Raw genomic sequence first — 24,853 nt, forward strand, 5'->3', positions numbered from 1 at the left:
GCCTTCAAGGCCCTGTCTAAGAATACCTTCTTTCATGATTCCTGAAAAATGCTTTTAACTAGCCCTTCTTTTCAGCTTACTGAAAGGAAGAATCTCTTGAAATTAAAAGTCCCCAATTGTACTATTGTCTGGCTTCAGTACACCTTGAAGGATCAGGATGAGTCTCTCAAGTAGTTATTTTAATTGTCATTTTATGTGTTTCTCTGTTACCTTGAAATATTTTTTTTTACCTTGAAATATTTTAAATGAGTCCAGAAAGAAAAACTTCTAAGATAGAAGACTGGGAAAGACTTATTAACATTCCTAAAAAGAATTTCACCTTTAAAAAGAAAAAGCCTGACTTTTTATGTGGTCCTAAACTGGCCAGTTTGGGTCAGTAGAAATAAAATTAGATAATTAAAGCTAAAACATTTTAGCAGATTCTGTAAGTTTTCTGATTAATCATTAAGGAGTTTGGCAACTGACAATCATTTTAAAATCATAGAGAGAGTTCCTGAGACTTTGGGTAATTCTAGGAATTTAGCCCCCTCTGAAACATCTTGGTAAATTTGAGTAGCACTCCATAGAATTTAGTTTAAGGAAAAATAAGGATTACATTTTATAAAAGTTTTAAAAAGGTTTTAAAAACAATTGACCAAGTTTAATAACTTTGTTTTAGGGAAATGAAAGAAATCTTCCTCTTTTTCCATTTGTTTCTCCTTTGCCTGATACAGTAGGAAGGGTAGATAGGAGAGAGAGAAAGAACATATATTGTTATTTGAGATAAGAGTGTAAAAGCAAGTTGAAGAAAAGTGTTGGATCAAAATAACAAACAAGTATATAGGTTAGAAAGGAAAACGAGAAAGTTTAAGCATGTAGGAATGAGAGAAGCAGAAAGAAATATCCTGATTGTGTGAATAGAGGGTTTGAGAATTTGGAGATTTTGGAAACAGAAAAGCAGTTTGCTGCCACTTTAGAAGCTCCTGCAGTATACCAGCCTGCATTGCAAGATTCAGGAAATAGGATTGAAACACTTAATCCTTTTCTATCTCTCAAAAGAAAAAGGTTGTGTGAATTAGGAAACAACCAAAAAGTAATTGGGGCTCATTGGAACATTTAGTTGCTATTTAGGGAGTCTCATAAATTAAATTTAAGTATTAGTCAATTGAAAAATAATTTTTAAAATTAGCATGTATATGTATGTGTATTAAAATTATATTTATAAATTATATAAGACTCCTACCCATTTTTATGATAGATCATGTTATTTTCAATTGTAAGAATCGCCTTGTTCCTCTCTAACCCAAAAAGGAAACGCATTTAAAGGTGCAGGAGAGGGAAGCTTGAGCCTTTCTGCTTGAGCCCATTACTGACTGATGAGACTCAGTAAATACTAATTGATGGGTAATAGGTTCTTTCTGAGATTGTAAGTTTGAGATTTGGTTTGAAATCCAGTAACTTGAATTACGGTATAAACTGAGCAACTAAAAGAATGTGGAAGAAAAAAATCTGTTTAAAACCAGTTTGTTATAGTGTTTATAACCACTAATTAAGGAATTAGATATTTCCACTTTCGCTTGTGTGTTAAGAAGGAGTTATAGCTATAAAACAGTTTAGCTATCACTTACAAAAGTAGTAAGACTGTTAACTAAGTTATTTGCAGTTGTCATAATGATAATGCCTAAAACTAGTAATTATTGTAAATGGAAATTACTGAGGTGAAAACCTTATCTGGGTTGGTTTTGCTTTTTAAAGAAGTTCCCCTGGGATCTCATGGTGTGCAAATTCCTTCCCCTTCACAGACTGAGGGAAGTGCACAGCTCACAGCATCTCTAATGGTAGATAGGATGTAAAGGCAGGAGCAGCAAGCTCAGTTCTGAAAGCTTGCTAGGTTTCTTGGAACCATCTTGTGAGCAAGATGATAGCCCTGGGAAAAGAGTTTGGGTTTTATAATCCCCAAACAAGGAATGGGTTTATTGAGAAACTACAAGTTTGTTATATAGAAATGATTTCTAATGATTGATTTTTACAGCAGAATAGATTTAAACTCAAGGGAAAAAAGTCAGAGATATTAAGTGAAGCCTTTCATATATGTAAGGGTCAGTAACCTTTGTCATTGTGATAAGGCTAATTCAGTTGGTTGCATTGACTCACCTTAAAGATGTTCCCATTGTTTAAAGAGATTCTGAGAACAGTATTCTATGTTTATGTCTCTTTGAACATAGTTAATAATTGAACAAATTTTTACTATAGACAGTGTTTCATAAAATTTGTACTTTCTAATTCTCCCCATCCCATCTTGTGGGCTCCCAACAATGGTGATGGGGGTAAATGTTTGGTCAGGCTAGGACAAAGAATAACTTCAGGCACCTTTTATGTTCCTGAGGATATACTTTTCTCTGTAAGATGAGCCTTTCCTTTTCCCCCTTTGATATTTCTGAAGGCCCTATCAAGAGAAAAGCCTTAAATTGGAGTCCTCCTCAACAGTCATCCTGTCTATCCAATGCTGAGTCTTTTCCTAAAAAAAGTCTGGGTGGATGTGAGACATTCATGAAAATCTTATCTCTCCAAATTCTTTCTTGTATAGGACTCTTGACTTCTGTCTCTATTGACTCCAATTACTAAACTCTTTGATTTCCTCTCACATAGCTCAGGTCAAGACTCTCCCTGTGTGTACTACTGATACAACCTGTTCCTTGGACAGTATGCAACACCTGTGCCTTAGGCTTCTGTCGTCCCTGACTCCCATTTCCTCTCCTGGTGATGTGTGTTCATGAGGCATCTTCTACTAGGGAAAACTACTCCCTTCTTCATCAGGAAGAAGTTTCAGAAGATTGAGACCATCCTCCTTATTCCCCAGGCCTCTACCCCTGCAATAAAAAAAAGGTGGGAGAAGATGGGCCCCAGAGACCTCCACTCAGGGGTCCCTAACTCAGAGCTCCTTTGCTAGCTAACTAGGAGCTCCATTAAACACTCTGGCAATACTCTAGGGTGCAAGAAAATGTCAGCAGGTTTTTGTGTGTTCAGGCCCACACATGCTGACTATTCCTTTGACCTTAATACACTTCTGAAAGGAGACAAGGACCCATATCCTCACTCACTGTCCAAACCATCTGCCAGACTGTTTGGCTGCTCTCCAAAAATCTCTTGGAAAAGCTCTCCCAGTCCTCAGCCATTTTGCTAAACCTCAGTTGGACCTTCTCCTCTGAGTTGAGCCTGCTTTTCTTTGGTGTTAATAAAGATTTGTGACTTCAGGAGAATTTCCTTGAATTCTTTCAGGCTACCTCCAAACTAAAAAGGCACATTAGTATCCTTTTCTCAAACTGTTACTGGAAAATTAAGGACAACTCATTGTGGCTAGATAAACCACTGGTGGTAAGAAGTGGTAAGAGTCCCATTCTTGAAAGCTGCAGAAGAGTACTAAACAGGATCAAGTCAATATTTAGAGAAGATGATTAAAGTTACCATCTCTAGACGTTGCTATCTATATTAGGAATCAGGGGAGCCTGATTTCCACTCACGGTTGAAAGTTTGCAAAAATCTGCTTCAGGACCTCTGATATGATGATAGCTTTCCTTAATTTATTTTTACTTAAGGCCACAAGTCATTTGATTTTATATTCTCAAAACAAATGAAAAGTTTTATTAAATGAGCTAACTATTAGAAGCATATATATAATGGAATGTAATTCAAAATATTTGACATAGAAGAAGCCCAAAATGTCTGTTTAAAATGTACATCTCCCACTTGGTACCACTAGTACAGCACCTCAAGAGTAATTAGTTGTGAGAAAGGGAATTAGAATTAGTTACTGAGAAAAAATAAAAAATATGTAGGGATCATACAGATTTTTAGTTTAATTTCTGTAGTACTCTTTTATCTTTTTTGTTCAATTTCTACATACTCTTATCTTTTTTGCTCAAAGGACATCAAACTGTAGATCCAAAGCAAATGACTCTTTTCAGTTTCCAAATATATGCTTATGTTCCAGCTGTTCTTTTGTTCAAACCCCAAGCTTCTCCTATGTCAAATACCTAATTCAGCCTCAGAAATAGTGCTTGACTGGTAGAATCCATGGATTTTGGGAGTACAACAAATTATCAGCCGAAGATAACTTGGAAGATTGCCAGAAAAGATCTGTCTTGATCAGGCAAGAAGAGGCCAGCATAGGCAGGGAGGCAGAACATGGAGGCTAGTCCACATTGAGCACTGGGGGTGGGGTGAAGAATTTGCAGGGAGGATTCTACCACAGGTTGGCTGCTCTGCTTTGGTTGCAAAGCAAAAGATCAGCAGAGAAGTTACACAAACACCAAAGGTGCTAGAAGAGCTGAAAGAGCTAGAAGAAAAATGCCTGCAAGAGAGTATGGAAAAGGCATATATCTCATTAAAAGAAAGATTTGATAAAGTGGAAAAAGAAAACAACCCCTGAAATGTGAAATGGAAAAGATAAAGAACTCCCAAGAAAGTCGGATTTGTGAATTGGAAAAGATAAAAAAAACCAAAAAACAAACAACCCCCCAAAACTCCCAGGAAGGTAGGATTTGTGAATTGGAAAAAAGAAAATAACTCATTAAAAAAATTAGTGTCAATGAAAAAATACTTCATAGACCAAAATAACTCATTTAAAAACTCAATTGGACATATACAAAAAGAAGTAAAAAAGTTAATGAAGAAAATAACTCATTAAAAATCAGAAACGAACAAATACAAATGAATGATTTGTTGAGACATCAAGAATCAGTCAAGCAAAACCAAAAAAAAAAAAAATAAAAAAATAGAAAAAATGTTAAATATCTACTTAGAAAAACAGCAGACCTAGAATTATGATAAAAAAAATTTAAAAAGTCTAGACACTATCTTACATGAAATCAAAAAAGAGAATTGCCCAGATGCAATAGAATGAGAAGGTAAAATAGGTATTGAAAGAATTCATCAAACACATCTTCTGAAATAGACCCCAAAATAAAAACTCCAAGGAATATTGTGGCTAAATTTCAGAACTATCAGACTAAGGAAAAATATTACAAGCAGCCAGAAAAAAACAATTCAAATAACAAGGAACCACAATAAGGATCACTCAGTATCTAGCAGCTTCCACATTAAAGGATCAAAGGACCTGGAATCTGATATTCCAAAAGGCAAAAGAACTTGAAATGCAGCCAAGAATAAACTACCCAGCTTAAGCTGAGCATTTTCTTCCAGGGAAGAAGATGAATATTCAATGAAACAGGTGAATTCCATTTATTCCTAATGAAAAAAACAGAATTAAACAGAAAATTTCACCTCCAAATATAGGACTCAAGAGAAGCATAAAAGATAAAAAGAATTCTTGAGAACTATATTTCTGTTATGGGCATACATAAAGAGCGCTTGTATAATTTAATTTTACTGTTATAATATAAAAAAAGGAAGTAGAAGTGGAAAGGAGATTGTATCCAAAAAAGTGAAAAGGGGAGATAAAAAGAAGGAAATTACATCCACAAAGAGACTAAGGAAACCTATCATATCTGAGGGAATTAAGAGAGGGGGAAGAACATTGTGTGAATCTTACTCTCATCAGATTTGACTCAAAGAGAAAATATTAGACATATTTAATTTACAGAAAAAAACTTCTCTCACATCATTAAAAAGTGGGAGAGGAAAAGGGGAAAGGAAAAGAGTAGGCTAAATAGAAGGGAATACAGAAAAAATAAGGAAAAGGTATAAGAAAGAGGGAGTGATCCAAAGGAGGTGGGAGGGATTTTAAAGAGGGAGAGCTGTGTGAGAGAAGTGGTGCCCATAAGTTTAATACTGGGGAGATGGGGAATGGGATAAAGGAAAAGAAAAGTATAATCTAGGGGTAATAAGATGGCAGAAAATACAGAATTTGTTGTTTTAACCATAAATGTGAATGAGATGAATTCTCCCATAAAACAGGGACAGATAGCAGACTGGATCAAAAGCCAGAATCCTACAATATGTTGTTTGCAGGAAACACATTTAAAGCTGGGTGTCTCATACAGATTAAAGGTAAAAGGCTAGAGCAGAATCTATTATGCTTCAGGTGAAATAAAAAAGCAGGGGTAGCCATCCTTATCTCACATCAAGCAAAAGCAAAAATTGATCTAATTAAAAGAGATAAGGAAGGAAACTATCTTGCTAAAGAATAGCATAGACAATGAAGCAATATCAATACTAAACATAAATGCACCAAGTGCTATAGCATCTAAATTCCTAAAGGAGAAGTTAAGAGAGTTGCAAGAAAAAATAGACAGCAAAACTATAATAGTGGGAGATTTCAACCTTGCACTCTCAGAATTAGATAAATAAAACATCAAAACAAGTAAGAAAGAAGTTAAAGAGGTAAATAGAATATTAGAAAAATCAGGTATGATAGAAATTTGGAGAAAACTGAATGGAGACAGCAAAGTATATTTTCTTCTCAGCAGTTCATGAAACCTATACAAAGATTGACTATATATTAGGACATAAAGACCTCAAAATTAAATGCAGAAAGGCAGAAATAGTAAATGCATTCTTTTCACATCATGATGCAATAAAACTGCATTCAACAAAAAGCTAGGGGTAAATAGACCAAAAAGTAATTGGAAACCAAATAATCTCATCCTAAAGAATGAATGGGTGAAACAGCAAATCATAGACACAATAATTTCACCCAAGAGAATGACAACAAGACAACATACCAAAATTTGTGGGATGCAGCCAAAGTGGTAATAAAGGGAAATTTATATCTCTAGAGGCTTACTTGAATAAAATAGGGAAAGAGAAGATCAATGAATTGGATTTGCAACTTAAAAAGCTAGAAAAAGAACAAATTAAAAACCCCCAATCAAATACTAAACTTTATATTCTAAAATTAAAAGGAGAAATTAATTAATCCAACATCTATTCCTATTAAAAAAACACTTGAGAGTATAGGAATAAATGGGCTTTTCCCTAAAATAGTATCATCTATTTAAAACCATCAGTAAGCATCATATGTAATGGTTATAAACTGGAACCATTCCCAATAAGATCAGGAGTAAAAGAAGGTTGCCCACTGTCACCATTGCTATTCAATATTGTACTGGAAATGCTAGCTTCAGCAATAAGAGTTGAGAAAGAGATTAAAGGAATTAGAGTAGGTAATGAGGAAACCAAATTATCACTTTTTGCAGATGATATGATGGTATACTTAGAGAACCCCAGATAGTCCAAAAGCTATTAGACATAATCCACACCATTAGCAAAGTTTCAGGATCCAAAATAAACCCACATAAGTTATCAACATTCTTATAAAAAAAAGAAATTCCATTAAAAGTAACTACAGAGAGTATAAAATATTTGGGAATCTATCTGCCAAAGGAAAGTCAAAAACTATATGAGCAAAACTATAAAGCACTTTCCACAAAAATAAAGTCAGATTTAACCAATTGAAAAAATATTAAGTGCTCTTGGATAGGTTGAGCGAATATAATAAAGAAGACAATACTACCTAAATTAATCTATTTATTTAGTGCTATATCAATCAGACTCTCAAGAAACTATTTTAATGACCTAGAAAAAATAACAACAAAGTTCATATGGAAGAACAAAAGGTCAAGACTTTCAAGAGAACTAATGAAAAAAAATCAAATGAAGGTGGCCTAGCTGTACCATATGTAAAACTATATTATAAAGCAATGGTCAGTAAAACCATTTGGTATTGTCTAAGAAATAGACTAGTTGACCAGTGGAATAGGTTAAGTTCACAGGACAAAATAGTCAATAACCTTAATAATCTAGTGTTTGACAAACCCAAAGATCCCTTAATAATCTAGTGTTTGACAAACCCAAAGATCCCAGATTTTGGGATAAGAATTCACTGTTTGACAAAAACTTCTGGGAAAACTGGTAATTAGTATGATAGCTAGGCATTGACCCACACTTAATACTAACAAAATAAGTTCAAAATGGGTTCATGATTTAGGCATAAAGAATGAAATTATAAATAAATTTTAGAAGAACATACTTCTCAGACCTGTGGAGGAGGAAAGAATTTGTGACCAAAAAAAAACTAGAGATAATTATTGATCACAAAATGGAAAATTTTGATTATATCAAATTAAAAAGCTTTTGTACAAACAAAACTAATACAGACAAGATTAGAAGGGAAGCAATAAATTCGAAAACATTTTTATAGTCAAAGGCTCTGATAAAGGCCTCATTTCCAAAATATATACAGAATTGACTCTTAATTTATAAGAAATCAAGCCATTCTCTAATTGATAAATGGTCAAAGGATATGGACAGACAATTTTTGGATGAAGAAATAAAAACTATTTCTAGCCGTATGAAAAGATGCTCCAAATCATTATTAATAAGAGAAATGCAAATTAAGACAACTCTGAGATACCACTACACACCTGTCAGGATGACAGGAAAAGATAATGCTGAATGTTGTTGGGGATGTGGGAAAACTAGGACACTGATGCATTGTTGGTGGAATTGTGAATGCATCCAACCATTCTGGAGAGCAATTTGGAACTATGCTCAAAAAGTTATCAAACTGTGCGTACCCTTTGATACAGCAGTGCTGCTACTAGGCTTATATCCCAAAGAGATTTTAAAGGGACCCGTATATGCAAGAATGTTTGTGGCAGCCCTTTTTGTAGTGGTCAGAAACTGGAAATTGAATGGATGCCCATCAACTGGAGAATGGCTGAATAAATTGTGGTGTATGAATGTTATGGAATATTATTGTTCTGTAAGAAATGACCAGCAGAATGAATACAGAGAGGCTTGGAAAGTCTTACATGAACTGATGTTGAGTGAAATGATCAGGACCCGGAGATCATTGTATACTTCAACAACAATACTATATGATACTCAGTTCTAATGGACATGGCTCTCTTCAACAATGAGATATGAACCAAATCAAGTTCCATTTGTTCAACAATGAAGAGAACCAGCTACACCCAGTGATAGAACTATGGGAAATGAGTATTAATCATAACACAACATTTCCATCCCCTCTGTTTTTGTCTGCTTGCATTTTTGATTTCCTTCTCAGGTTATTTTTACTTTATTTCTAAGTCTGATTTCTCTTGTGCAGCAAAATAACTGTATGGATATATATATATATATATGTATGTATATATATATGTGTGTTGTGTGTGTGTGTGTGTATATATATATATATATATACACACACACATATGTTGTATTTAAAGTATACTTTAACATATTTAACATGTATTGGTCTACCTGCTATGCAGGGAAGGGGTGGTGGGTAGGAGGGGAAATGTTGGAACAGAAGGTTTTGCAAAGGTCAGTGCTGAAAAATTACCCATGCATATATCTTGTAAATAAAAACTATATTAAAAATTTTAAAAAGCAGAATTGGCCAAATGGAAAGAGAGACACAAAAATTCACTGAAGAAAAAAAAAATCTCCTTAATGAGTAGAAATGATTGAATGTGAGTGGGGAGAATTCACTAAAGAAAACAACTCCTTTAAATGTAGAATTGGATAAATGGAAAAGGTGATACAAAAGCTCACTGAAGAAAATCTTTAAAAATTAGAATTGAGCAAATGGAAGCTAATGATTTTATGAGAAATAAAAAAGACACAAAATTAAAATAATGGAAAAATAGAAAGCAATGTGAAATAACTCATTGGAAAAACAATTGACCTGGAAAAGAATTCCAGGAAAGATAATTTTAAAATAATTGGACTACCTGTAAGCTATGACCAAAAAAAGAGTGCCTAGGCATCACCTTTTAAGAAATTGCCAAGGAAAAGTGCCCTGATATTCTAGAAATAGAGGGTAAAATAGAAATGAAAGAACCCATTAATCACCTTCTGAAAAAGATCTCCAAATGAAAACTCCCAGGAATATACCCATATTCTTGAGCTTCAAAGTCAAGGAGAAAATATCGAAAATTTGAATATTGTCAGTCAAGATAACATAAGATTTAGCAACTTCCCAATAAAGGATCAGAGGGCTTATTCCAGAGGAGAAAGGAGTTAAGATGGCATCCAAGAATCACCCAGCAAAACTGAGTATAAGCCTTCAGGGGAAAATGGAAATTCTGTGAAATAAAGAACTTTTAAAAGCATTTATGATGAAAAGACCAGACCTTAATAGAAAGATTTTCTTTCAACTGCAGAGAAGCATAAAAAGGTAAACAGGAAAAGGGAGTCATAAAAGACTTCATAATGGACTTAATAAGGTTAAACAATTTATATCCCTATATGGGAAAATAATAATTGTAATTTGTAACAATTTTCTCATTATTTGGGCAGTTAAAAGGAGTATATATAGATAGAGGGCATAGTATAGTTGAATGTGAAAGCATGATATCTAAAAATATAAAATTAAGAAGTGAGAGAAGAATGTACTGGGAGAGAGGGAAAAGGAGATGTAGAATGGGGCAAAATTTCATACATAAAAGAGGCAAGAAAAAAAGGAGGGGAGGGAAGTGAGTAAACTTTACTCTCTTCAGAATTGACTTAAAGAGGAAATAACATATATACTCAATTGGGTATATAAATCTATCTTGCAATACAAGAAAGTAGGAGGAGGAGGGGATAAGAAGGATGAGGATGATAAAAAGGAACGCAAATTGGGGAAAGGCTAGTCAAAAACAAAACACTTGAGGTGGGACAGAGTGAAAAGAGAAAATAGAATAAATGGGGTGGGGAATACAGTTAGCAAAAATAATTGTGAAGAAAAATAGCTTGAAGCACATTTCTCTGATAAAGACCTCATGCTTTAAACACATAAAGTAATGAATTAAATTTATTCTCAATTGATAAATTATCAAATGCTATGAACAATTTTCATATGAAGTAATCATAGCTATCTCTATATTAAAAAGGTGCTCTAACTTACTATTGATCAGAGAAATACAAATTGAAACAATTCTGAAATACCAATACATGTCTATTAGATTGGCTAATAGGATAAAAAAGGAAAATTACCAGTATTGGAGCAGAAGTGGGAAAAATGAGACATCAATGCACTGTTGGAGTTGTAAAGTGATTCAACCATTCAGTAGGGCAGTTTGAAACTGTATCCAAAGGGCTATAAAACCAGGCATACCTTCTGATTTAATAATACCACTACTATGTTTGTATCCCAAAAGAGATAAAAAGTAAAAAAAAAAAAAGACTTATATATACAAAATATATTTATTGCAGTTCTTTTATGGGGGCAAATAATTGGAAAATGTAGTTGAAGTAACAAAAAATAATATCTAGGAAATCAATGAAAAAAAAATGGAAAGGAAAGGAGACTGGAAGTATCAGATCTCAAAGTATACTAACCACAAAGCTATATCACAAGTATTTGGTATTGGGCAAGAAATAGAGAATTTGATCAGTAGAACAAATTAGGCAAAAAAGTTTTAGAAACAAATGAGCATGGCAGCCCTAGTGTTTGTTAAATCTAAAGATTCTAGCTTTTAGGGCAAGGCAAATTGGGAAGTAGTCTGGCAGAAAAAAAAAAGGTATAAATCAGAAGCTTACACCATATACTAAGACAAGTTGTAAATAGCTACATGATTTAGGCACAAATAATGACAACCCAAGAAAATTGTGTACATGCAAGAAATCTTTTAGACCTAAAGATAGAGAAAGAGTTCGTGATAAAACAAGAAATCGTTTCACAAGATATAAAATAATTTTGACTGCATAAAATTAAAAAGTTTTTGGAAATTAATATGGCAGAAATTAGATATGGATCCATACTTAACACCATATACCAAGATAAGATCAAAATGGGTCCATGATTTAGGCATAAAGAATGAAATCATAAACAGATTAGAGGAACAGAGGATAGTCTACCTCTCAGACCTGTGGAGGAGGAAGGAATTTATGACCAGAGGAGAACTAGAGATCATTATTGATCACAAAATAGAAGATTTTGATTACATCAAACTAAAAAGTTTCTGTACAAATAATACTAATGCAAACAAGATTAGTAGGGAAGTAACAAATTGGGAAAATATTTTTAAAAGCAAAGGTTCTGACAAAGTTCTCATTTCCAAAATATATAGAGAACTGACCCTAATTTATAAGAAACCGAACCATTCTCCAATTGATAAATGGTCAAAGGATATGAACAGACAATTCTCAGATGAAGAAATTGAAACTATATCCACTCACATGAAAGAATGTTCCAAATCACTACTAATTAGAGAAATGCAAATTAAGACAACTCTGAGATACCACTACACACCTGTCAGATTGGCTAAGATGACAGGAACAAATAATGATGAATGTTGGAGGGGATGTGGGAAAACTGGGACATTAGTACATTGCTGGTGGAGTTGTGAAAGAATCCAGCCATTCTGGAGAGCAATTTGGAACTATGCCCAAAAAGTTATCAAACTGTGCATACCCTTTGACCCAGCAGTGCTACTATTGGGCTTATATCCCAAAGAAATACTAAAGAGGGGAAAGGGACCTGTGTGTGCCAAAATGTTTGTGGCAGCTCTTTTTGTTGTAGCTAGAAACTGGAAGTGGAATGGATGTCCATCAGTTGGAGAATGGTTGGGTAAATTATGGTATATGAAGGTTATGGAATATTATTGCTCTGTAAGAAATGACCAGCAGGAGGAATACAGAGAGGCTTGGAGAGACTTACATCAACTGTTGCTGAGTGAAATGAGCAGAACCAGAAGATCACTGTACACTTCAACAACAACACTGTATGAGGATGTATTCTGATGGAAGTGGAAATCTTCAACATAAAGAAGAGCCAACTCACTTCCAGTTGATCAATGATGGACAGAGGTAGCTACACCCAGAGAAGAAACACTGGGAAATGAATGTAAATTGTTAGCACTAATATCTGTCTGCCCAGGTTACATGTACCTTCGGAATCTAATGCTTATTGTGCAACAAGAAAATGGTATTTACACACATGTATCTGGGTTATATTGTAACACAAGTAAAATGTATGGGATTGCCTGTCATCGGGGGGAGGGAGTAGAGGGAGGGGGAGATAATTTGGAAAAATGAATACAAGGGATAATATTATAAAAATATATAATAAAAATTATTAAAATAAAAAAAAATTAAAAAGTTTTTGCCCAAGCAAAATCAGTGCTTCTAAAATTAGAAGAAAAGCAGGAAGCTGGTAAAAAATCTTTGTAATAAATTTTTCTTGAAAAGCGTCATTTCTAAGAAATATACTGTACTGATTAGAATATAGATTCAGTTGGACAAGTTCCATGTACTGTCTATCTAGATGTATGTTGGAATCCAGAAAATGAACATCCTTCATTATCTTCATCTTTTCTGTGTGGATGATCAAGCCTATCTCTCCTTTACAACCCAAGGGTGGATGGTTTTGCTCTCCTTCCAAGCTTTTGAGAAAATTGTTTTATACTTACTGCTTTTTTTCCCTAGATAATGTTGCTTATAATCATATGTAATTTAATGCAAAAAGCAATGACTTGAAAATTTGAAGATCTAGGTGCTAATCCTCCCATAGATTCTCAATAGCTATTTGGCTTGGAGCAGTTAGTCTTCTAAAGTGGTTTCCTCATCTTTGAAAAAAAATGATGTTGACTTGATGACCTCTGACTTCCCTTGCCCTTCCAGATCAATATTCTTTCTTTTTTTTTTTTAAGATTTTACAAACAGTTTTATATTCTGAATTATTGATGTTTGGGGAGCCCAGTTCTTTCTTTTTGATACATATGTCAAATGTTAGCTGTAAATGTCCTTGTCATCTCTCAATTGTAATCCTTCTCTGTGAGCAGATTTCTTGGGAGGCTTCTGAAACCTCCAGCCAGAGTGAAGGTAGAATCTCGAATCCTCTTCTTCCTGAATCCTGGCTCTGAATCTCCTTGAACTTCCCTGAAGTTCTCCTAGGAAGTCTAGACTGTCTCTAGACTCAATGTTCCTCTTTTTATCCTCCCAGAGAATGGGCTTGTGGGTACTCCCAGGGGCTTGTGGGAACTCCTGCAACCAATGAATTTGCTTCTTTAAAGGTGTAAACTCCTTTTAAAGGTTTGAACTAAAGGTGTGAATCCTGAGCTAGAGAATTGTTAAGTACCAATTTAGCACTTAGTAAGAACCTAACAGTTAGCAGACTTAAGAGCTTTGTAGTCTTTGCTTTTTAATGTTGTGGTAATGACTTAAATCAGTTTGCCATCTATATAAAATGATAATACTTTGTATAAGTGTCTTTTCTGATGTCCATTTCCAATTTTCATTAATAATTGCTTGCTTAAATAGTTTAGGATATAAGGCTTCACTTTCATAATTCTCTCTCTTTTTTTAAACTAATTCTGAGAGGGATCTAATTATATACAAACTAGGATAATCCACGTGAATAATGAATCTTCTCATATGTTAAAATAGTATCAGTTTATTAGTTTTCTGGATAGTGTTACAGTATTTGATATTTATCTCCCATTACCTGATTTTTTTTTCCTTGAAGAAAGCATTTAGGATATAAAGATATAAAGTTTCTTTGTACTCTACAAGTCCTTGGTCTTTCTAATTTTATTTTCTTGAACCATGTTTCTCTTACACTTCTCACCATTTTTAATTTTTCCTGTCTTTGAAGGCAGCTAAATTGAAGCAGAGAGGGCTGAGTCTGGAGTCAGGAAGCCTGGAATCAAAATCTGGCCTCAGACCATTTTTGTATGCTCTCACAAAAGTCATTTAACCTCTTTTTGTCTCTATTTTCTCAAAAATAACATGTGAATAATGAAGGTGGCAACCTTTCAGGGGTGCTGTGAAGATATTTGTAAAGTGCTTAGCATGTAACCCATTAGACCATATACTCCATATAAAGGCTTATTCCTTCCCTTTCCCCTTTCTAGCTGTATGCCCCTAGACAAATCAGAAATGAGGGTCAAATGAGACAATATTAAAAAACACACACACACACACACACAAACACACACTTAGAACAGTGCCTGGTGCAGAGTAAGTTCTTAGGAAATCTTTGTTTTGTTTGCATTGAACATTAGAATACCTCCACAAAATTCTACTCCTGTGCCCCGTCTTGTCATAGAGGTGACTGAGTTTTAAAGACTATGGCAGTATAGCATAAACTCCTTTAGTAACAGTGAGACTCTTTTTTAAAAAAAAATCATTCCTCAAATCTCCCATGACTTCATATTTAGTTTCTTTTCTGGCTGCTCAAAGTATTTTCTTTTTCACTTAGGAGCTCCAGGATTTGGCAGTAATATTCCTGAGAGGTTTCATTTTGAGATTTATAATCTCATAATATAATTCATAATCTCGTTGAGGTTATGCAGTAATTTTTTTCTTTTGTTTCCTTTCTCCTTTCCTTTCTTTTCCTTTTTCTTTTCTTCCCTAATTCTAGTTCTAGGATATTGGGGTAGTTTTACATTATAATTTCTTGAAATATAACGTCTATAGTTTTTTTCTCATCGTGCATTCAGATAGCCCAATAATTCTTAAATGTCCTGTCCTCAACTTTTTTCCAAGTTACTTGGTTTTTCCAAGGACATATTTCACATTTTCTTCTATTTTCAAAAATTCCTTTGACTTTGTTTTATTGATTCTTTATGTCTTTTGGTTTCATTAGCTTCCATTTACCAAATTCTAATTTTTGAGCAGTTATTTTTAAAGTAAGCTTTTCTACCTCTTTCTCCATTTGGCTAATTCTGCTTTTCAAGGAAGTTATTTGCTTCATTGAATTTTTGTGCTTCTTTTACCATTTGACTAATTCTGTTTTAAAGATGTTTTTTCTTCAGTATTTTTGTACCTCTTTTATAATCTGTTAATTTTCTTTACACAGTTTTCTTGCTTCATTCTCATTTCTTTCCCCAGTTTTCCTGTCCTATCCTTATCTATTTCTTTAACTCTTATAGGAATTTTTATTGGTATTGTTTCCAATTTACATTTTTCCTTGAGACTTGCTCATAGCTATTTTCACATTGTGGTCTTCTTCTGAGTTTATGTCTTGATCTTCCCCACTACCATAATAAATGGTTAAGTTGTCATTGTTTTGCTTATTTTCCAGCTATTTCATGGCCTTGAACTTTATGTTAAAGATAGCTGGGGTTGGAGCAGTACCACTCCCAAATTCAGGTTTTTATATGCTATTTTTAGAGCTACTTCTAGGAATCTGCAAGTTTTTAGTCTTCTAAGCTGATGTGATCTGGGTAGAGGTATAGTTACTGTTTTCCTGGTCTTTGCTCTGGTCTTTACCCAGGAAGTATTCCTGCTCCCCTACACTGTAAGTGGTATAGTATCCTGTTAGACTAGAGTAGTCCAGGTAAGGAAACTGAGACTCAGAAAGGCTCAGATGTCTTATGCAAAGTCAGAGTGGAACTCAAGTTCAGGTCCTTCTGTGGCCAGCACACTACACTGCCTCTTATAAAGCAAAGAAGGATAATCTACAAGGTGATTCAGGTGACTCCAAGAGCAGGGATATCTTTGAGACTATAGTTCCCAAAACCAGAGGCAAAATAGAGGCATGGATCTCTTAAGAGGTCCTTCCTGAGCCTCAGTTTCCTTACCTTGAGTAGGTGACTTCTACTTTCCCTTCCGATTCTAAATCTATGATCCATAAAACTGGCTCCATTTTCAGCCAGAACAAGAAAGCTCTAGTTTGTTGTACAGTTTGAAAATGACTTGTTTTTTGAAGTTATCTTTGTTCACACACTCCATTGCATTTTCCTTACTATTAGGCATGCAATTAATTAACATTATGTGACCTGTAGATCATTTATGATGTCATAATGTATAAGATACAAAAAATAAGAAAATAGAAACAGGTTAAAGAAATACAGAAAATCACATGGAAAATGACTGCCCAAAGGAGATTTCAAGAAAGAGAGATAAACTTTTTCTTTTCTATTATTGATTCCACCTATCAGTAAATAACCTCAGTCATATCATTCTCGTGTCAGAGTTTTTTGTTCCACAGGACAGAAACCTAGCCACTGGAGCTGAGTTAAAAACACACATATTCTTGTTTCTGAATCAGATTCTAAAACTATTGAGGATTTTCTCTTTCTAGTGGTTATTGCACTGCAGATGCATGACTTCCTTCTCATATATTAATGAATATCTGAGCTCCTAAACCTCTATATAGGAGGATTCCCAGTAGTTTTCTCTCCATCTCCCACTAGCTACTTTCCTTTTGGACTTCTCCATTATGTCCCTGCCCTGGATACTTTCTCCCCTAGTTCCACATATCTACATATCTGCATCTCCAGATCTTAGTATAGTATCCAGTACATAGTGGCACTAAGTAAAATTTTATTGACTGTTGACTACTGCTATAACTGCCTTTGCATCTTGAAACTTAAACCTTGGCTTAAACTTGCACCCCAATTCTCTCTTTATTCCTGTGGCCATCTCATGATCACATTCCACAGAATCCCTTCCAATTGTTCAGTACCAACAGCTTTTGCATTTTTATTTTGTGTGTCCAACAAACCATGAGATTACACAAAGTTTTATTGTAGTTTCAGGATCATCTTCTTACAGGAAAGTGTTTCTAATTGTATTACATGAAGACTTTTTCTTATATTGAAGAATATAGTCAATAGAATTTCTGAATTTGAAGGGCCCATTCAAGCTAGTTGCAGTCATTCAGTATATATATATATATCCATTTATGTATATTTATATAATACACAGATTCAATATATATATACATACATATACATCTATAATATATTACATATATATTTATAATATGTGTATATGTGTATGGAGAGCAAAACAAAAGTGACAGAGAAAGAGAGAGAGAAAGAAAGGGAGAAAAAGAAGGAGACAGAAAGAGAGAGAGTGAGAGAGCATACCTGAGTTTGGAGTACAAGATGTACAAGTTTAAAAATCTAGTCTGCTCCTTCTAATTAGTACCTATATGAGTTTGAGAAATTAACAACTTCTCTTAACCTCCCTTTCCTCAATAAAAGGAAGGAATTGTGCTGGTATATCTAAGATCTAAATCTATGATCTTAAGTATTGATTACAGCAATAAGAAGGGGTATAATTTTTTCCTTTATTACTTAAAATATATTTATTTTAGATGCTCTGGTACCACAAAACATACAAAAATATATTGATATTGCAAAGTTGAAAGGCACCAATTTAAATAAAAATTTATTTTAAATTTTAGTGAATGTAATAAGATGACTAATAATTGACTTTTTACAAAAATGTTAAATTGCAATACTTTTATTTGTCTTTATGAATCTATAGTCTGACATTTAGTACTCAGGATGTATGAGTAAGTTGATGACAGCCATTTTGCTAAGTCAATTCTGCATTGGGCATTAAAAGTACTTTATTTAGAGGAAAGGTTATATCATACTGATAGCATTTATATTAAAAATGGCCTTACATTAATTTCTTACAATTATTTAGATTGCAAATGAAGCAGGCACTAGTCAACAGGATAAATAACTTTAAATAGCCAGCATCATACAATACTTTAAGGCTTGAAAAATACTTTACATGTATTTAAATGTTCTTACATGTACTTTAAATAATTTGTGAATCAAATTAGAATATTATTTTATCAGTACATAATAACATTGCACATCAGAGCTTGAAAGACCTTTAAAAATATAGTGTAAATATTCAGTTTTACAAAGGAAGAAACTGATCCCCAAAGAGGTTACATAACTTCCTTGGGTTAATTTAGATTTCGTTGTCATTATTAGAACACTGAGAATTACAGATAATGGTGTGTACCTTATAACTATTTATATGTGTGTGTGTGTGTCTGTATTTACTTATGTAAACTGTAAGCTAAATCACTTAAAGTTAAGTATGTGCTTATTGAATTTTGGATTTTCAAAAGCATATAAAACAGTTCTTTGTCACCCCTTTATTTTAGGAAGCTTTCACTCTTCAAGAAAATAAGATTTACTTTCAAGGAACAGAGAGCCCAAATTTGTATATAATAAAGTGCTGAATTAATTTATAATAAATTGCCAAAATGTAGAGTACAGATTTAATTATTTTTAAGTACTATTTTGAAAGGCTATGTTATGTGGGATTAAAATCAGTTCAACAAAGACCACCGGGGAATATAAAATGTTTACTTAAACATAGTCCAGGTCCTATCCTCACATAGGTTACAATGTAAATTGGGATAAGACATAAGATAAAATAATATATTCATGCAGGAACTCCACAACAAAGTTTCATGTGCCTTGAGCTTTATTACTAAGAAGGAGGAAGGATTTTCCATAAGATGGGAACCAATGAAGCAAAAACAGAAGGCAGTAATGAACATGGAGAGTGAGAGGGATATTGAAAATGTTAAAGGGTTATGGGACATAATCTAAGATAGTAAAAATAAATATCACTTGTAAGAGCATGTTAAATCTTACAGACATCTAAGATTTGTCATAGATTTCTTAAATTCTGTAATTTATATGTTTTGCTCTTGAAGCCAAAAAGCAAAAGTTTTATATTTGAGAAGAGAGTTGATTAGTTTAAAAAATCTGCTGAATAGGATTAATAGACATCAGAAGCATATTTGAAAATTTGTCCATTCAAATTTGAGCCTGCTCTGTCTACTACTCAGTACATACAGTTACTGCTCAAGTCAAAATAACACCCAAGATCAAAATATACTTTTCCAGAAATTAGGGAAATTATAATAGTTTTCAGTTACCTATTAGATTAGGTCTAATTCCTGGCATTCATGGTGCTCTACATTCTGTTCCCTTTTCTTTGTCTCATACTCTCTTACTACAACTCACTCATTACCTTATTGTCCTCCTTTGTCTCTTAGCTCATTCCTTGCCTTCTGCTTTTTCTTCTTTGTTCCCCTGAATAGGAAATTCTTGTTCCCCTTCCTACCCACCTATACCTCTCTTCACAATCTCTCTTTCTTATTAACTTTCTCCAAGTTATATAGTACTTTGTTATGGATTTCTTTGGGTATTGCTGTGCTTTATGGTTATCTCTATGGACATATCCCTAATTTTACTGTTAATAATTAGTGTTACTCAGAAGGGAATGGAGAGTCAGTTTATGGTGCGAGCAGACACTAGCAAAGGGGCTACAAAGAACTGGAGTAAAAAGTGTCATCAAAGAAACATATGATTGGAAAACAAGATAGGCCTATCGTGTTGAGAGCAAGTAAAAAATAATGATTTTTCCCTAGTACTTTCAAGATGCCCAGAATAATCACAAATGCCACCAGCATATTAAATGGGCTCCCCATGGATATGAAAAAGAGTCTCATTATATCCAAAAATCGTTGCCTGCATCATTGCAAGGACTATCCAAATAGCTGAGATCAGAGAACTATTTGAATATTAGATTATATTTATTTAAATGTGTTTATCTTCTCCCCTATCCTGCCAACAAGATGAGAAGCTTTATGAGAGGAGAATTTGAACTGTGTTTTACATACCCTGGAGCACTGTGATCTTTGTTGAAATGAATCCTCTTTTGCTCTGACATTACCCAAATGGCAGACTGATATTAAAAATCAAAATAATAAGAACAACCTTCCCAAGGAAACTACTACATCAAAAATCTTTGATATAATATTTATTTAATGTATGTATTTCAAGGTTGTATAAAGTACTTAAAAATGAGCCAGATCTTTGAAATTAAAACAAGAGTATACTATATAAATGTTATATGTTATATAGATTTGTTCTTTGTAATACTATGCACATAGTTTGGGGAGTCTATCCATTGGCACATTATATACGTATTCATAAAGTACATTTAAATTCTACTGAATTCATGTTTTCAGTCAGGAACTATATAGAATTTTAAATAGCTTAATTTATGCTAATAGTTTAATTTACAAATAGCTAATTAAGTAGCTTCTAATTGACTTCAAACCTTTGGAAGTAACTAATTTAAAAACTACTTTTGTTATTCTGTTTCATTGTGAATTGCATGATGCTTTACTACAAAAGTTTGAATAGTAGACATCCCTTGTAGAGCATTCAGTTTATATATGTCAGATTCTCAAGGGCCATGGCTTTTGCCAGATGAAGCACTTTTGATTTTGAGGCTGATGAAACACGGTGTTATTATTGATCTGTGCATGACATAGCCTGTCTCTCTGCTGGCAGAGTGTAGCAACATTTATCCAGGAATTTGCGAAATGTCACTCGGATCATGTTCACAAGGTAAACTGTGCAAAAACCAGGATCTGAGCTGAGAATCCATGTGGAATTGGACGTGACTATCTTATTTCTATGTCCTATCTTCTAAATCAACCAAGAGATACTTGTTAACATTATGTCTATGTCTTATATTAGACTTTGCAAAAAACTGTTATTATTTAGAGCAGAGTATACAGTAAAATCATACTCCTTATATGCTATTCTCAAATTCTGTGGGGATCATACTAGAGGAATATTAAAAAAACAGCTTCAGTTAGAAATATTTTCTGTTTCTAAAAAACTATTGACCAAATATATCACATAGGTTTAAATTCCCAACAGAACATTTATTCTTTGTATCACTTTATTTTCAAATGTCTCTCGTTAAAATAGCAGCATGCATATTAATCATAACAAATATAATTTTTCTTTGACAAAGCTTATTGCAAGATTCAGTTATGTATTGCCTTTTAGAGTTGGCTTTAAATTTGCTATAATGTAAAATTTGTATTAAGGTGTCTACTTTAGTTACAGATATGGTTAAGATATGAAATAGTAAATTGAATTTAATTTCTTTTTGTAAATTATCTTTTATTTGTATATAACCTGTTATTGTGAGCATTATTTTAAAGCTTAATCTCTAAAGCTGTAAAGCTTTAAGAACAAAACATATTTATTATATTCATAATCCTAGAAAGCATCTGTTGTATATTTTAAAATTAGTTTTTCTAGTTCTAGCTCTGTTGTAATTGTATGATCTGCATCCTTTCTCCACTAGCATTTTCCTCGTGCCATTAGGGGCCATGATCAGTTTTCAAAGCTAACAGAAACATTGCTTAAACAGCAAACCATGTCTCTACCATTGTTCTACCATTGAATTAATTTTGTGTTTTTTCTTCCTGCCCCCAGACTAGGAGTTTAATTTTTCTTTGATTAAGGAGATGTAATTCTAGAATAATGATTCTGATATTGAGCAATGCTTGAAAATATAAGATAGCTTCTTAATAGTATATATTTCAACTTCCTTACTTCCTGGACTAGTTGCCATAAAATTCCCATTCTTCAAAAATATACTAATAAATATACTGCTAAGTGCTAATCTAAATGTTAACTTGAAAAAGAACTATTGCAAGCTAAGAAGATAATAATTTTTAACACAAAATGTTCTTAAGTTTTATTCTTAATTTCTCTTTATTCCATACAGAAAAATATCTTACTAGAATGCCACCCCGAGATTTTAATTTTTGTTTTATAGTGGAAAACTTTCCCTTGTTTTGGAAAAACAACAACAACAAAAAACCCCCCACATTTGTACTGTCTATACAAATTTGATTTTATATGCATTGCAGTTCTATTTGTTTCATTCTTATTTTAGGAGATATATCTAGAACATATAGGAAAATGCTTTTAAAAATTAACAAATATTTTCATTCTGAAAATGGCAAAAATGACACCAGAAAAATCCCTTAATTACTGCAACAAAGTAATTACTTTAAAAAAAAAAGGATCAAATGGAGAAACAGATCTTTTAAAAATAACTTAAGATAGTAGTGGTAGACTTTTTTGACATTAATACAATCAAGAGTATGTGAAGGAGCTGTTATACTTTGAGGATACCTAATGTTCTTTTATTGTAGTAATGTACTAGAGGAACATGGCCATTAAAACACAGAGAGTTTTATGTAGTTTTGTTCAAAATATATCAGACTCCCTGAAGATATAAAATTATCTAAGGCTATGCCACTCTGAAATCTAGTTGTGGGATTATTTTGAAATAAGTCAAGATTAGCAAGAATATATTTGAAAGTTTTTTGATAGAGCTAGATAAGAAAACTAATTTGCCAGTACAAATTGGAGCAATCATTTTGTATCACCAAATAAAGTGGCACTAACAATGTGAACTTAAAATTTTTATTTATATTATCTTACTTAGCATTTCTCTGAAACCATTAGAACAAGTAATGATCATAACCTTTTTTAAAGATGAAGACACTGTTGGTACTTCAATTCATCTATTGCCATTCCACTTGCCTCTCCTCTCTTTGCCTAGTTATTGTGATAAACTTCCACTATAGTGCATCACCATCACATTGTAGATAAATAAAGTATAATTTGTTGCTACTCAGTGGCCTCAGCCATTCTATAAATTTTCATTTTCAGAGTGGACAGTTACCTCATGGAAAAAAAGATCAGCAGTTTGTATTCTGTTTGTTTATCATGGGAAGTAATTGCAACATTTCCACCCAACTCCTGCTTTTAAATTGGTCTTTATATCCAGAGAGTAGGCATGACAGAATTTTTGCTTTTATCAACCAAGTGATCGGTATTTTGTTCTTAGTTGTTAATTTCAAAATGTACGAGAGATAACGGGACTATGAATTTTCCACTTTGTTTTATGAAACTTGGCATCATCTGAAAAGCTTTGTGGTTTCTCTTTTTCTTTAAGCAATCCCTCCTGTAAATTCTGAATGATGGGGTCCTAGAAAAAAGCAAAGCTGTCATCTACAGGAGAATATGCTGGAGCTAGATTTAGGAAGACCAACCTTTAAATTTCACATAGGAAACTAGCTATGTGGCTCCAGGAAAATCACAACTTATCTTACCTATGATTTAACGATTAAATTTTAAATGGATTTGATTGAAATCCATCTTATGGTGGCTGTTGCTTTATGGTACAACTGTCCAAAATATATATGAAAATGTGCAGAACTTGTTGCTGTTGGATGTCACTCCTCTCCCCTTGGAATTGAAAAGGCTTGAGGAGTTATTACAGTTATGACAAAACCAACATTCCTACCAATAAGATTCAAACCTTTAGCACTTATTCTGATGTGCTTATTCAGGTTTAGGAAGGTGAGAGAGCAATGACAAAGGATAACAACTTGCTTGGGAAATTTGAGCTCACAGGAATCCCCCCCAGCTTCCTGAGGTATTCTTCAGATTGAAGTAACATTTAACATTGGTGTAAATGCTATCCTCAATTTTTTTTTGCTTTTTGCTTTACTTTTAATTTCTCTAATCAATAGTGATGTAGAGCATTTAGAAATGTGATTATTATGGAGCTTTGTACAAAGAGTTATCAAACTGTGCACACCCTTTGATATAATAGTGTCTCTACTGGTTCTATATCCCAAAGAGATCCCAAAGGAGGAAAAAGTTCCACATGTACTTTAAAAATGTTTGTGGCAGCCCTTTTTGTAGTGGCACTGAACTAGAAGCTGAGTGGATTCCCATCAGTTGGAGAATGGCTGATTAAGTTACAGTATATGAATGCTATGGAATATTATTGCTCTATAAGAAACAATCAGCAGGATATTTCAGAAAGGCCTGGAGAGACTTAAATGAACTGATGCTAAGTGAAGTGAGTAGAACTAGGAGAATGTTGTACACAGCCACAAGATGATCAATTCTGATTGATATGACTCTTTTCAATAGTGAGGTGATTCAGACCAATTACAATGTTCTTATGATGAAGAGATTTAGATTTATCTAGATCTGCCCCTAGACAGAAGACTTTGGGGACTAAATGTGGATCATACCATAGTATTTTCACTTTTTTGTTGTTTGCTTTCTTGTTTTCTTTTCATTTTTTTTTCCCTTTTTAATCTGATTTTTCTTATATAGCATGATAATTGTGGAAATATATATAGAATTGCATGTGTAACATATATTGGATTACTTGCCACCTAGGGGAGAGATAAAAAAATTTAAAATACAACATTTTGCAAGGGTGAATGTTGAAAACTATCTATGCATATGTTTTGACAATAAAAAGTTTTATAAAATATTATTAAAATTTTTTATTTCATCATCTGAAA

General features: G+C 33.3%; 1 protein-coding gene across 12 annotated transcripts in view; it reads left to right on the forward strand.

Moving 5' to 3' along the window:
• Positions 1 to 24,853, forward strand: part of CNTLN (centlein) — a 427,436-nt gene that overhangs the window by 277,121 nt on the left and 125,462 nt on the right. The gene's annotated exons all lie outside the window — the stretch shown is intronic.

The sequence above is a fragment of the Sminthopsis crassicaudata genome, chromosome 1, assembly GCF_048593235.1.
Source record: "Sminthopsis crassicaudata isolate SCR6 chromosome 1, ASM4859323v1, whole genome shotgun sequence".
Classification (NCBI taxonomy): domain Eukaryota; kingdom Metazoa; phylum Chordata; class Mammalia; order Dasyuromorphia; family Dasyuridae; genus Sminthopsis; species Sminthopsis crassicaudata.